The sequence below is a fragment of the Mirounga angustirostris genome, unplaced genomic scaffold, assembly GCF_029215605.1.
Source record: "Mirounga angustirostris isolate CCGP_5_RB_7025 unplaced genomic scaffold, mMirAng1.0.hap1 SCAF_6, whole genome shotgun sequence".
Lineage (NCBI taxonomy): Eukaryota > Metazoa > Chordata > Mammalia > Carnivora > Phocidae > Mirounga > Mirounga angustirostris.
The window spans coordinates 91,297,120-91,309,621 of record NW_026991714.1 but is presented as its reverse complement, the minus strand read 5'-3'; the positions used below and the strand labels follow the sequence as shown (position 1 = coordinate 91,309,621).

At 39.7% G+C, this 12,502-nt stretch overlaps 1 protein-coding gene across 2 annotated transcripts in view; it reads left to right on the top strand.

Moving 5' to 3' along the window:
• Window positions 1-12,502, top strand: part of RHOBTB1 (Rho related BTB domain containing 1) — a 120,227-nt gene that overhangs the window by 41,846 nt on the left and 65,879 nt on the right. The gene's annotated exons all lie outside the window — the stretch shown is intronic.

Genomic DNA, 12,502 nt, shown 5'->3' with positions numbered 1-12,502 from the left:
TTTGTGGATCTGTGTTCATGATGTCCTGGTCAGGTTTTGTCATGAGTATTAATACTGGCTTCATCTTGATCCAGGTGGTGGTCACATGGGTATTTACATATAATAAGAGTAGGGGCACCTGGGTGGCTCAGTCGGCTAAGCAGCCAACTCTTGATTGATTTCGGCTCAGGTCATGATCTCAGGGTTATGAGATCGAGCCCTGTGTTGGGCCCTGAGTCTGCTTGAGATCATCTCTCTCTCTCCCTCTCTGTCTGCCCCTCCCTCCACACTCTCTCTCTCAAATAAATAAATCTTTTTTAAAAAATAATTGAACATAAGTTGTAGACATTCTACTGTATGTAAATTACATCTCATTTAAGTACAATTTTAAAAATCATTCATACAGTTTCACTGTGTCCTTAAGCAAAATTCATTAGAATGATATCCAAGGCTCCTATTTGCTTGGATAGCCGGGTAGTCTTTTGTTACTTCACCTTGTGCCATGGCCACACAGACTCCTTTTAGTTACTTAAAACTATCGTATTCTTTAATATTGTCAGAACTTGGCTAATGCTCGTCCTTCTGCACAGAATGACTCTCCTGCATGCCTCTTTCTCCACCTATGAGAATTCTTTTCATCCTTCAAGGCTTAACATAAATGATGTTCCTTCTAGGACATTTCTTGGAAGACTTTTTTTTAATCATTAGGGTTTTTTTTTTTTTAAAGATATTTATTTATTTATTTGTCAGAGAGAGAGAGCACAAGTGGTGGGGGGAGCGGCAGGCAGAGGGAGAAGCAGGCTCCCCATTGAGCGAGGAGCCTGATGTAGGACTTGATCCCAGGACTCCGGGATCATGACCTGAGCAGAAGGCAGACACTTAACTTACTGAGCCACCCAGGCGCCCCTTCTTGGAAGATTCTGATGCCCTCCTCACCCACAGGCAGAAGGAGTTGGTCCCTTCTCTGTGCTGCCATTGCAGTAGGCACTCCTACTCTGTGCTCTCTGTTGAAGCTATGGTTGATGGTTGATATTTTGTGAGATTTATCTGAAATAAAAATATTTTAGAAATTTGTATTTTAATTCCAAGTTTTGCCTTAAAGATCCAGTTATGCTTACTCATCAAATAAAAATAACATAGCTCCTCTCACCTGGGTAATATCAAAGTCCCAAACTCTTTTAAAACTAAAACCTGTTGAGTTCCTTTTGTAAGACGGCCAGCTCGGAAATTTTGGTTTTTAAAAGAAATGAGAGTTTGACATTTTTTCAGAAAACTTAGGATTGCATTAGCATTCCTAAAATACGCTGTGCTTAAAACTAAATGTTTTCAGGCTTCAACTTTATGCATATAAAAATGGAATCCAGTCAAGTTCCCTGTGATTTCTTCCTCAGAGGTGCTTGACTTTTCTACTTCCTTTAATTTGGCATTAGCCTTTTTGTTCCCTGTACTGAGTCTTTGAACCACATGTTCTGAGCATCCAATTATCAACTTTTTAATCTGATTAACAATGAAATCTGTGTCTGGTCTGGCAAAGCACAGAAAATACACTCAGAAGTGGTGTCTGCTCACAGTAAGTCCTTCCACTTTGCAGCAGTACTGGACCATAGTTATGAATTTGGGATTGAATTTTGACTTAGAATGCTAATCCTTGAACTCCTCTTCCTAGGAATGTGATCTTGCACAAGTGACTGAACCTCTCTGTACCTCAACTTTCCCACCTGCACAAGAGGATAATAGTATCTCACAGGGTTGCCGTGAGGATCCCATGAGACAAAGCATGCAAAGCACTGAACAGTGTGTAGCCATGGAGTAGGCATTCACTAAATACTGTTGTGTTATTACCACTGCACAAGTTGTTAAGAATACTCTTTCAGTTTCTCAGAACTGGACTACAAAATTTGTGATTATCCAGAAACTTTGTGGCGTTTTTTTTCCCCCTTCTACTTACTTACTCACTTAGACCTGCATTTTAGCATTCTCAATTATCAATTAGCATTTGATTCAGGTTGGCTTTGGAGATGGGAGGAGGACAGAATCTGAGTTGACTCCTAAGACTTAGTGGTGGTTACACCACAGCACCAAATTGTTTGGGAACAGCTGAATCACTCACAAGAGAACTGCCAGCCTATAAACAGCTTTCTAGTTGAGACTAGAAAACTTTCATAGATTCCCACATGAGAGTAGTTCAATGTGTCCATTGAGAAAACAAATGGCTAAAAATTGTTATGAATTTAAAAACATGTTAAAATGAAAAATACCTCATCAACCCTGATAGCATGTACTTCATGTTTAAAGTAGCAACATTCTTTGCAAACAACAAACAAACTTGGTGCACATATGGGTTCCTATCTCCTTTGCAATAAAAAACTGGGCCCTTCTGAGTATCTGTCACTGACCACAAGTTATAGACCACAAATTCAGACTAAGAGAATGCTTTCTAATACTGGGTCGCTGCTTCTATGCTACCCTAAATAATTACAGTGTTTTATAATCAGCACTGCTGGCAACTTAAATGAATGTATTTGTGCTATGTAATGCTATGTAATGTGGTATGTAATGTGCTATGTAATGGTAGCTGACAATTATCTGTGGTTTGGGGTAACCCAGGATAGCTACTCCTTGAATAATTGACCACAGTGACCCACATGTCTGCCTAATCAGAAGGAAGCCTCCATGTTAAGTTCTTTGGAATGAATGACCCTACCCACTGTTTTCTATTACTTACTTTGATGCTCACAAAGTGTATTCAGTGGAACAGTGTGGATTATTGATACGTATTCTAATATCAAAAGAAGGTTTCCCTCATCAAATAAGTATGGACAGCTCAACACAGACTTCTTCCCTCCTATCAAGGCATAATTTACTGTCACATACAAACATCCTGAGAAGTCTTGCAATAACAACTGTAACTTTAAGAAGAGGATAAAATACAAAGTATTTCCCCAACTTGGCCATTTAAAAATAAGTAAAGGACTATTCCCCTTTATTAACAGAGTTTCACTCAGGGCTGATCCAATAGGATAGTTTAGGAAATGCTACTTGATTAATTTATCTCCTGTTTACTATTAAATTCACTATTCAGTAATACCAAAAATGCTTTTGTCTACTTTCTTTCCATCTAATTTTTCTCCCTGTTCATCATCCTTTCCAACCCATTACATTGCCAGATTTAGCAAATTAATCAATTAAAATAAAATAAAAACAGGATACCCAGTTACATTTGAATTTCAGACAATGAATAATTTTTTAATACAAGTTTGTCCCAAATATTGCCTAGGACACTGGAATGTAATTGGGTGTCCTGTATTTTAGCTGGTAACCCTAACTCCAAGCCAAATAAGGGCTATCAGTATTTAAAGAAACTCAGTTTAATAATAAGTGCAAGGAACTCATTTGACGCTTGCTGAATATGTTTCTTTAAATCTTTCATAATAACCAAAGTGTGAAGCACTCTTTGAGACAACTGTATCTTTGTCTTTTCATAATGATTTCAACATGAATAGTGGAATCACTCTGGAACTCAAGACTGAAATAAACTCTTTCACTCCAGTGTGAGTGCTTTGATTTTATATAGATGAGGAAACTGAGCCATGACAGACGTGACTTGACTTGCCCAAGGAAATTCTCCCATAAGGAGTTGATTAACTGTAGTCTGGAGTTCTCATTACCTAACTCGCAAGCCAATGGACTGGACTCACAACGAGGCCATCTTCACTGTTGTTCACTATGTTTGGTAGTGCTAAAAAAAGGTGATGAACTGGTTAATCAAGTGTTCTAAATTACAGTTAGCTAAGTTTACTTAATTAAGTTAGCTATGTTTTAGTAATGAAGTTTAATAAAATCATAATATAATGGAATACATTAAAATAAATTTAAAGCTTCAATTATACTGGATAAAAGTTAATGTTGCCTTTATCGTTCAGAAGACACTTCAATATATCCCAGGGTCTCAGTTCCCAATTACTGTATAGTATGCAAGCATGCAAATTTACAAAGAATACCAGAGTGTCTTTTGTGTGCCTAGTGTTTCTATTTATAAACTATTGTGCAGGATACATATGCCTGTTTTCCTCCATTAGCCACCTCAAACATGTTATTGAGAAAAAACCATCAAGCCCAGCAATAACCTCACAGTACAAGCAGTAGTGCTTATAAGAGCAAGAGTTGTTGTTTTATAGAAAGCAGAACTACCTATATTCACAGTAGATGATATATCACCTTTACTACTAAAAAGAGGTGTTGGGGGCATCTGGGTGGCTCAGCTGGTTAAGTGTCTCCTTCACCTCAGGTCATGATCCCGGGGACCTGGGATGGAGCCCCACATGGGGCACCCTGATCAGCAGGGAGCCTGCTTCTCCCTCTGCCCCTCCCCATGTTTGTGCACGTGCTCTCTCTCTCTCTCTCTCAGGCTTCAAATAAATAAATGAAATTTAAAAAAACATAAAATAAAAATAAAAGAGGTATTGTTTGGATTGGACCCCACACAAATACCACTGTCCCTTCAGATGCCGTGAACTTAGAGAAAGGAGTGAGGGACACAGGGTCTTCAACAGGGATTCCAGATTGGCCAAGAATTAGGAAGAAAGAAGCATCACTTTCAAATTAATGCATGTTTATGTATAGAACTTATTCCCCCACTAGATAGATATGGATATTTAAACATCAAGGAATACTTTTCACTTGGTAATTGAGAATGATATGCTCACTAGGAGCCTAAGTCCCTGCCTTCTCTGTACTACCCATATATTTAAATCAGACTTCATAATCACATCATCTGTTAAAATGGGCTGGGTTTTTTTTTCTGCATAACCTTCCCCTCTTATCTCATCAACCTGACATTGCTAGCACAAGGTGAAACCATTATAGCACGCACTTCTTCTATTAGGAAGTAGAGCAATAATTTAATTTCAAGAAATACCAGGAAATGAGCTAGAGATTGCATTGTATATTTTTCCATAAATTATGTGCTTTCTGTGCCATGGGGGCAGTGAGGTCATATCTCTCATAGACACCTGACCCCCAGGTGTTGGCCATCTTGTCAAGGACCCCGTGAATCCTGAAGTTGTCACCTCATGAAGATGAGCTCTCTTCAACTCTACTCAACCTTTAACCTACTGGGGGTTCTAAAATACAAAGGATTGAGGTAGTTTCCCTGAGTTTGATGTCAGAGTTTAAGAGAAGCTGTAGCCCATCAGTGTTCCAATTACACAATGCAATGTTGTACATTGTAATCAGCATTACTTTGAATGAATAAGGAATCCTCTAAATGTGAAGTGCTAATTATGTGAAAGAAGAATCTTTCTCTATCAGGAGTTCCTATTTTAAAATGAGTAATACTTAAATAAGGGTTTGACCTCTGGCGAGTGACCTGACCTTTCTGGTCCTCAGTTTCTTCTTCTATAAAATGGGGATGCCAGTGGTACCTCCCTCAAAAAGTCACTGTAAGGAGTTAATGTGAGTGTGAAAGCATTTAGCCCCACACCCCACACATAGTGGGTGCTTACTCAATACTGACTAATATAATATGGATTAAAATGTCTGCTGGTGATCCTGGTGTTTATTACTATTATTTGTCTATGCTAATACCTTCCCTGTTTATTATTGCACTGTACTCTTCACAAACCGTTTTCATGATCTCCAAGTGCCTCTTCATAATCATAAAGGATGACCAATGTAATGTTGGCAGTGGAACAAAAGAAACCATGAAGGGTAGTTTTCCTTTAAAACTGCAGCTTTTTCATAAGTAACACAGATGGCCTGTATACGTGAGTACTTAGAAGTTAGAACTCAGGTGTCTTGTACAAGTTTTATCATTCACCATTATTAAAAACCATTCTCTGTGGGCTTTCTTGCCCACACTGCTGTTCAAGCTCTGTGGGGATGGAACATGATGACTGTCAGCACCACCTCAGTTTTTCCTAAGACAGACACAAGGATGGAAAGTGAGATTTTGTGCCTGAACCCTGGAGTCCACAGCTTATGTTTACAAGTTAAAGGATTGTGCTCCGTCAATATTGATCTTAACCTGTTTAACTGCTTACATCACTCACATGTGATGCAGTTAACTACTTGTCCACAAAGGGGAGTTTACCAAGTGGTAAATTAGAGGTCATGTGAAATATGACGGTAAACATAAACATTTACAAAAATCAGAAGAGATTTGGTTGTGTGCACGAAGACAGATGTTCGCTTCTCCAGGGAAAGGAATCAGCTCCTCGGTGCTTTCAGATAAGGAACCATTATGAAAAGGTGACTAATGCCAACTAAGGAAAAGTCTCTATGATTCAGCTTTTTTCTAGGGGCTGACTGGTGAGTTGGCTTCTAAAAAAACTGTATTCCTTCTAAAGCAGTATCCATACATAAGTTAGTCTACTGTGCACTGAATTACCTCAGAATAGTTACTTTCACATGGTCTGATGATCAGAGTTAGAATTCTGGGTTAGAAAAAATTCTGGTTCTCGCTCTACTCACAGAGAACAAGTCACCCTCTAGGAAACTTCATTTCCCCGTTTCCCATACTTGAGATAATAACTCTCAAGCTTGTCATGAAGATTATGTGACACGTATATTAGAGATGCTGGGTAAGCAGAAAAATGTGATATGCACATAGGTGGAATTATTCTTCGGAAATGGGCTGTGTGTGTGTGTGTGTGTGTGTAGTCCATTTATTTTTCTAGTTTCTGCATGTAGTTTAGCTCACTTCTACGATGGGAGAAAATGCAGCAATTGCAAGTCACTGGCAGAGCAAAAACGTCAAATCTCAAATATTAAACTTTCTACCTTATAAAGAGAATTTGGCGGAGGTTATTATGTATAATACTTACAGTCAGCACTTGGGAGATGAGTTGCGGGAATGATATAGTTCCTCTATGATTGATCTTTGGCACTCGCAAATCAAGGGGTACCCTGTGGGGCACAGTGTTTTTAAACAGCCTCAGAATGAGTCCATTTTCAAATTTACCAGTATGTGTAGCTTCATACTTTACATTTTCCACATTTTTTCACTTAGTCCTCTTAACAACTTTTTAGAAGTTATGATTCTTAGCCTCGTTTTATATATGGAACTTTGAGGTGCAATGGATTAAGGGTCTAGCACAGAATTATATGGCTCGTTAGTGGGATAGCCAAAATACAATTTTATTTTCCTACTGTTTCCACTACCTTTATGTGTGTTTGGATTTTTTTGATTTTTGAGGTTTTTTTCTTTTTAACTTGTTTCATGAAAAGAAACACAGTTTGTATTTTTTGTATGAAACAGCTGGTCAGGCAAGAGAGCCTTAATTATGCTATAATACATAAATCTTGTCATTTATTTTTAATTAGGTAAAGTTGAAGTCTAGCATTAACACCTTTTTAATATTAGGAATATAGCTTATTCCTGAAACAAATGTTCCTTTCACCAGCAGACTTTTTTATCATATTTTTACTTTAAAAAAAATCAAAGATACACATTGTGCATTAGACTGTTGTGTTTTTCTTCTTTCTAGAGGTATGATATATGTTTTCATATTTTTATGAAATCATAAGAATCATCCTTTTACTTTAAAATCATATTTTACTTAAAAAAATCAAAGATAAACATTGTGCATTAGTTTGTTGTGTTTTTCTTCTTTCTGAAGGTATGACATATGTTTTCCAATCAGTAACACCATACTAAGCAAAGACATGTAGATAACCAGAAAAGCTGTTTACTACCTCCTCTTACACATGCTGAGCTAGACCAGTAGAATACCATCTTGGTAAGAGAAATTTTGACAGGAAGAAGAATGTAGTTAGATTTGTGGAGCTTGCAAAATCACATTTTTACGAAACTTACCCCAACCCAACAGAAAACCTAATGAATGGATCTATACAGAAAGGATTTTTTTAAAAATTTATTTATTTATTTTAGATAGAGCATGCATGAGCAGGCAGAGGGGCAGAGGGAGAGGCAGAAGGAGAAGCTCACTCCCCGCTGAGAGTGGAGCCCTACTCGAAGCTCAATCTCAGAACCCTGAGATCATGACCTGAGCCAAAATCAAGAGCTAGATGCTTAACCCACTGAGCCACCCAGGCGCCCCCATACAGATTTTTATGCAAACCTGCACAAATACATTTAACATACTATAAGAAAAGAATACCTTTGTGTAGATTTCCAGCACAGAGCCTATATCCATTAGTGCCTGGTAAGATAGGAACTCCAATATGAAAAACCTTTTTGCCTTTATAGAACATTTAATGCTTCTATCTTTAAAAGGGTAATCACAAAAATTCCAAGATTAGATCCACTAGATTATCTTGAGTATTCATGGATTCATCTGTCCATCCATCTATCTATACTTTCTAGATCTTCAATACTTAAATGGTGCTTTAGAAAAAGTTTGTCAAAGAGACTAAATCAGGACTGACAGTGATAAGTGGACTACAAACCCAAGGCTAAGAGTTCATTTCCACTTGTAGTTTTCAGGTAAAGGACATCTCTTCCAGTTGATTCCCACAGCCAAGACTAGCTCAGATTTCCCCAAAACAGTGAACAGAAAATAGAAGCTTCAGAGAGCTCCAGAGTTTGAGTGACACCCAAGGTAAATTCCCAAGCAGTCAAAACCCACACAGCTTAGCCACTTGGACGTAAGGGTTTTCAGTGTCTTACCCAGATGAAAAAGCTATGAACACACCGATTCACGCAAAGCCTGCCTGTAGCATTTGGGACGGAAAGCATTCGTGATGGCAGGTGTTTCCATGTTGGTGATGTATCAACGAAGCTGGGGAAGGGCCCCTCCCCTCCATATGGAATGCTGGGCAACATCTGGCCCCAGAGTAGTCGGACAACTTGGAGAAGCAGCTTCTGGCAGAAGCACTAGAATTCCTGAATTCTCAGGTCTCAGGAGACACAGAGGTCCCACGAGGGTCAGGTCATTTCCTTTTGGGGCCTTCAATGCTTAGCTTGAATGAACAGCCCCAGAACTGAGTCAGTCTTACCTGGCTGTCAGCATTAGCCGGAGCCGAACCCAGCCTGTCGGGCCGACCGGGTTGCTGGGCGGTGGGAGCTAGAGCCGCAGGTCCAGAGCTGCCACGCAAGACGGTCTGTACGAGCAAGTCGCCACTAAACCACTGCTTGAGTCCAGGGTCCAGAGCTCTTTTTCTGCTCTGGAGTCCAGAAGCGTTCCTTTAAAAGCCAGAAAACCCCAAAAATGCGGGCCAGCAGATCGACTGTGCCACCAGCCACTGCATTTTTACAGTGCCACAGTTGCTGGCTCTCCCGAAAGCTGCCATGGTAACTCCAGACATCGGCTCCAACAGCTGTTTTTTAACATCTTTCTACCAAACGCATCTGTACTTAAAACCAGGCACATGGACGAGCTGATTCTCTCCCACGTGCGCAAGCCTTGGTAGTACTTGTCTGTGAAATTTCCCTAACACCTGGAACTCGCCACCCAGGACACTCTCCTCTAAACAGCCGACGACAACACCAAATTCTACATCCGAGGAGGAAGAGGCGCGGAGGAGCGTCTGCGCCTGCATGGAGACGGGGCCTTGGCCCCTTGGACGGCCGCCACGTGCTGGCGGTTCTGCGGAGCGTGTTACCCACCGCTGAAATGCAGGTTTAGAAAATAATCCTGAAAAGGCTCTCTCTATAGGAGTTTTATGTAAGTACTTGAGGATACTTTATGTAGGTATCTGAGAATATTCTCTATAAAACTGATGGCAACAGAAATGTTGAACAAGTGATTGAATTGAAAATAGAATTATCTTGAGGTCGTATTTAATTTGCAATTTGGAAATTCTGTGATCCTAGAATATATTTTTGAAAAAACTCTAATAGTAAAAATAAATAAATAATAATAATCCAATTACAAAATAGGCCAAAGACATGAACAGATATGTCAGCAAAAAGAGATATGGATAGCAGCAATGAACATGAAAGGATGTTCAAAATCATTAGCCACTAGGGAAATGAAAATTAAAAGAGTGAGTTGTCCCTACAAAATTACTGAACAAGTGGACTAAAAAAAAAAAAAAAAATAGTGATAATACCAAATGCTGGTGAGAATGTACAGAAACTAGACCTCTGGTGCATTAGTGGTGGGAATGTTTATGGTACTCTGGAACATAGCTTGAGAGTTTCTTAGCATATGACCCAACAATTGTATTCTTTGGCATTCATCCCAAAGAAATAAAAACTTATGTTCATACAACTATCTAGGTACAAACCTTTACAGAAGTGTTATTGGTAATAGCAAAATACTGGAAACATCAATAGGCAAACGGACAAACTCTGGTACATCCACATAATAGAAATTTACTCAGTAATACAAAGGAACGAGCTAGTGATACAAGCAACTCCCTGGATGAACTTCAGGAGCATTATGCTTAGTTAAACAACAACAACAACAAAACAACAACTGTATGTTCCCCACTAATGTAACAGTCTCAAAATGGCAAAACTCTGGAGATGGAGAACAGATTAATGTTGGGGGGATGCAAATACAAAGAGGATAGCATGTGTAAGTTCATTTGTGATAATGGAACAGTTTTTTGTCTTCATTGTGGGAATTTTCTTTAATCCCATGACTTTGGTAAGTATTTACCATAAAAGCCAGTCAAAAATTATTAGTGCTTTTGTGCAATACAATCCCGAAAGTGTTTAAATACACAGTGTTGGTTTAATTAAGCTTAAGTACCAATTTTGAATATTTCTTAAAAGCTAATAGTATTGATTTTATTAGCATGCAACAATTTCGGTATGCAAATGTGGATTATTTTATGGTAATAACAAGAACAGGGATACATTCATGGCAGTGACTCAGGGGATTCTTCGTATTGTTCCTTTTCTCTCCTTTCCTCTTGGCATAAGATAGTCTGTACTTTTTGCTCATTGTCTCCCACTTTTCCAGAATTAGGGGGTTTATGTGTAAAACTTGGGGGCTGCAAAGCACCACTGAGGCAATCTCTTGCTCAGATCACTATTCTTGTTTGGAAAGACTTCCTAGAACAGTGACTTTTCCTCTGCCTTATCTGAATTACCATTTACACCAATTTATTTTCCTGGAAGTTCTTCCTGTCAGTTTCCCTCATATCGAGGCATCAAACTGGGTAGTTCTATGATGACTGTTTGTTCTTTGGGCCCTATAGAAGAAGCATCTTCTGGAAGACCTGAGCCTCAGTACTTCCTGGGGATGGATGGCAAATGGTAGCCTGCCATCTGTGGGTATTTGTATAGGTGTCTTTCTGGTCCTAGCCTCTGCCTGCTGCTTAAGCATGACACTTAACTCTTTCAATTTATAACTGAGGAAATGAAAGAAAGTGAAGGAAGGCAGGATGTCAAAAAGCAGGTTAGTGATAAAAGAAGGCTTTGGTGCAGGCTAACGCAGGTGCAAATGCAGCTGTCAAAATCTCAAAAAAAAATTTACTTCTGCATGCCTCAGTTTCTCATATATAAAATCGTTATGATGATAATAGCATCTACCTCATCAGTTGTCGTATTAATTGAGAAAATTGTTTTAAACCTCCTAGACCATTGCCTGTCATATGTGAGCGCTGCAATACACGTTCATTCTGTTTCTGTTGAGTTTCTACCCTATTTCTTAGCCCCCAGGGCAGTTTGAAGAGAAATAGCTTGACTGATTGCTAGGAATGAACAGGGTTAATTAACTTTTCCCAAGAAATGTGTTCCTGAAAAGAATCTGTATTGATTAAACCTTTCAGAATGGGGTCACTTTTAAATAGACGAAGGAAGTTTGTTTTGTGCCAAGTAAATGATCGCCCCCTCATGTCTCTGTCTTGAAGTTCTTCGAGTAGACCCCCATACTTGACTTTTCACTACCCTCTCTTCTGGGCATCAAAGATATGGACCAATAACTCCATTTCCAAAGACAGTTCAATGGGGATGGCTTAAACGAATCAGGTTGCCCTTAAAAGGCTCCCTTCCCACCCATCCCCCCACCCCCCCACCCCGGCCCTTCAACATCTCAGGAACACAGTACCTGAGAACTCCTTGGGGACTAAGGACACACTGTTGCCCTCTTTGTATCGCCTTGGTACACAGCAGCCTCCACACAGGTTTATTAAATGAATGAATTCCATAAGGTAGCTGAACACATCAATACCTTTATCCCCCAGTTGCCTCTTTTTATAGGCCGGGAGTGAGGAAGTGTAAGGCACACTAATTTTAGCAAGCTGACTGAAAGCTCCTTGAGGGCTGGGACAAGGCTGGTTGTGTGCATTGTCACTTTCTTAGAGCTGGACAGGGCACCTACCATACCGTGGGCACACAGTATTTGTTCTATGAATGCATACAGACCACCCCTGGTCCTGTCCTCAGAGGTCACAGTCAGCCTAGAAGAGCGAGGAGAAAAGTTCACCAGGAGGATTGGAGTGTCCTGGGCTTTCAAGAATTCCGACAACCCATGAGGACCCGAAGCCAATTTCACTTCCTCACTCAGCCATTTGCAGGAGGTAGTAAATCCCCTCCGTCCTCGGGTGGGGGGACAGCCAGGTCGTGCTTACGCCCCCTGCGGGGACCCCAAGTCACAGAGGAAGGTAA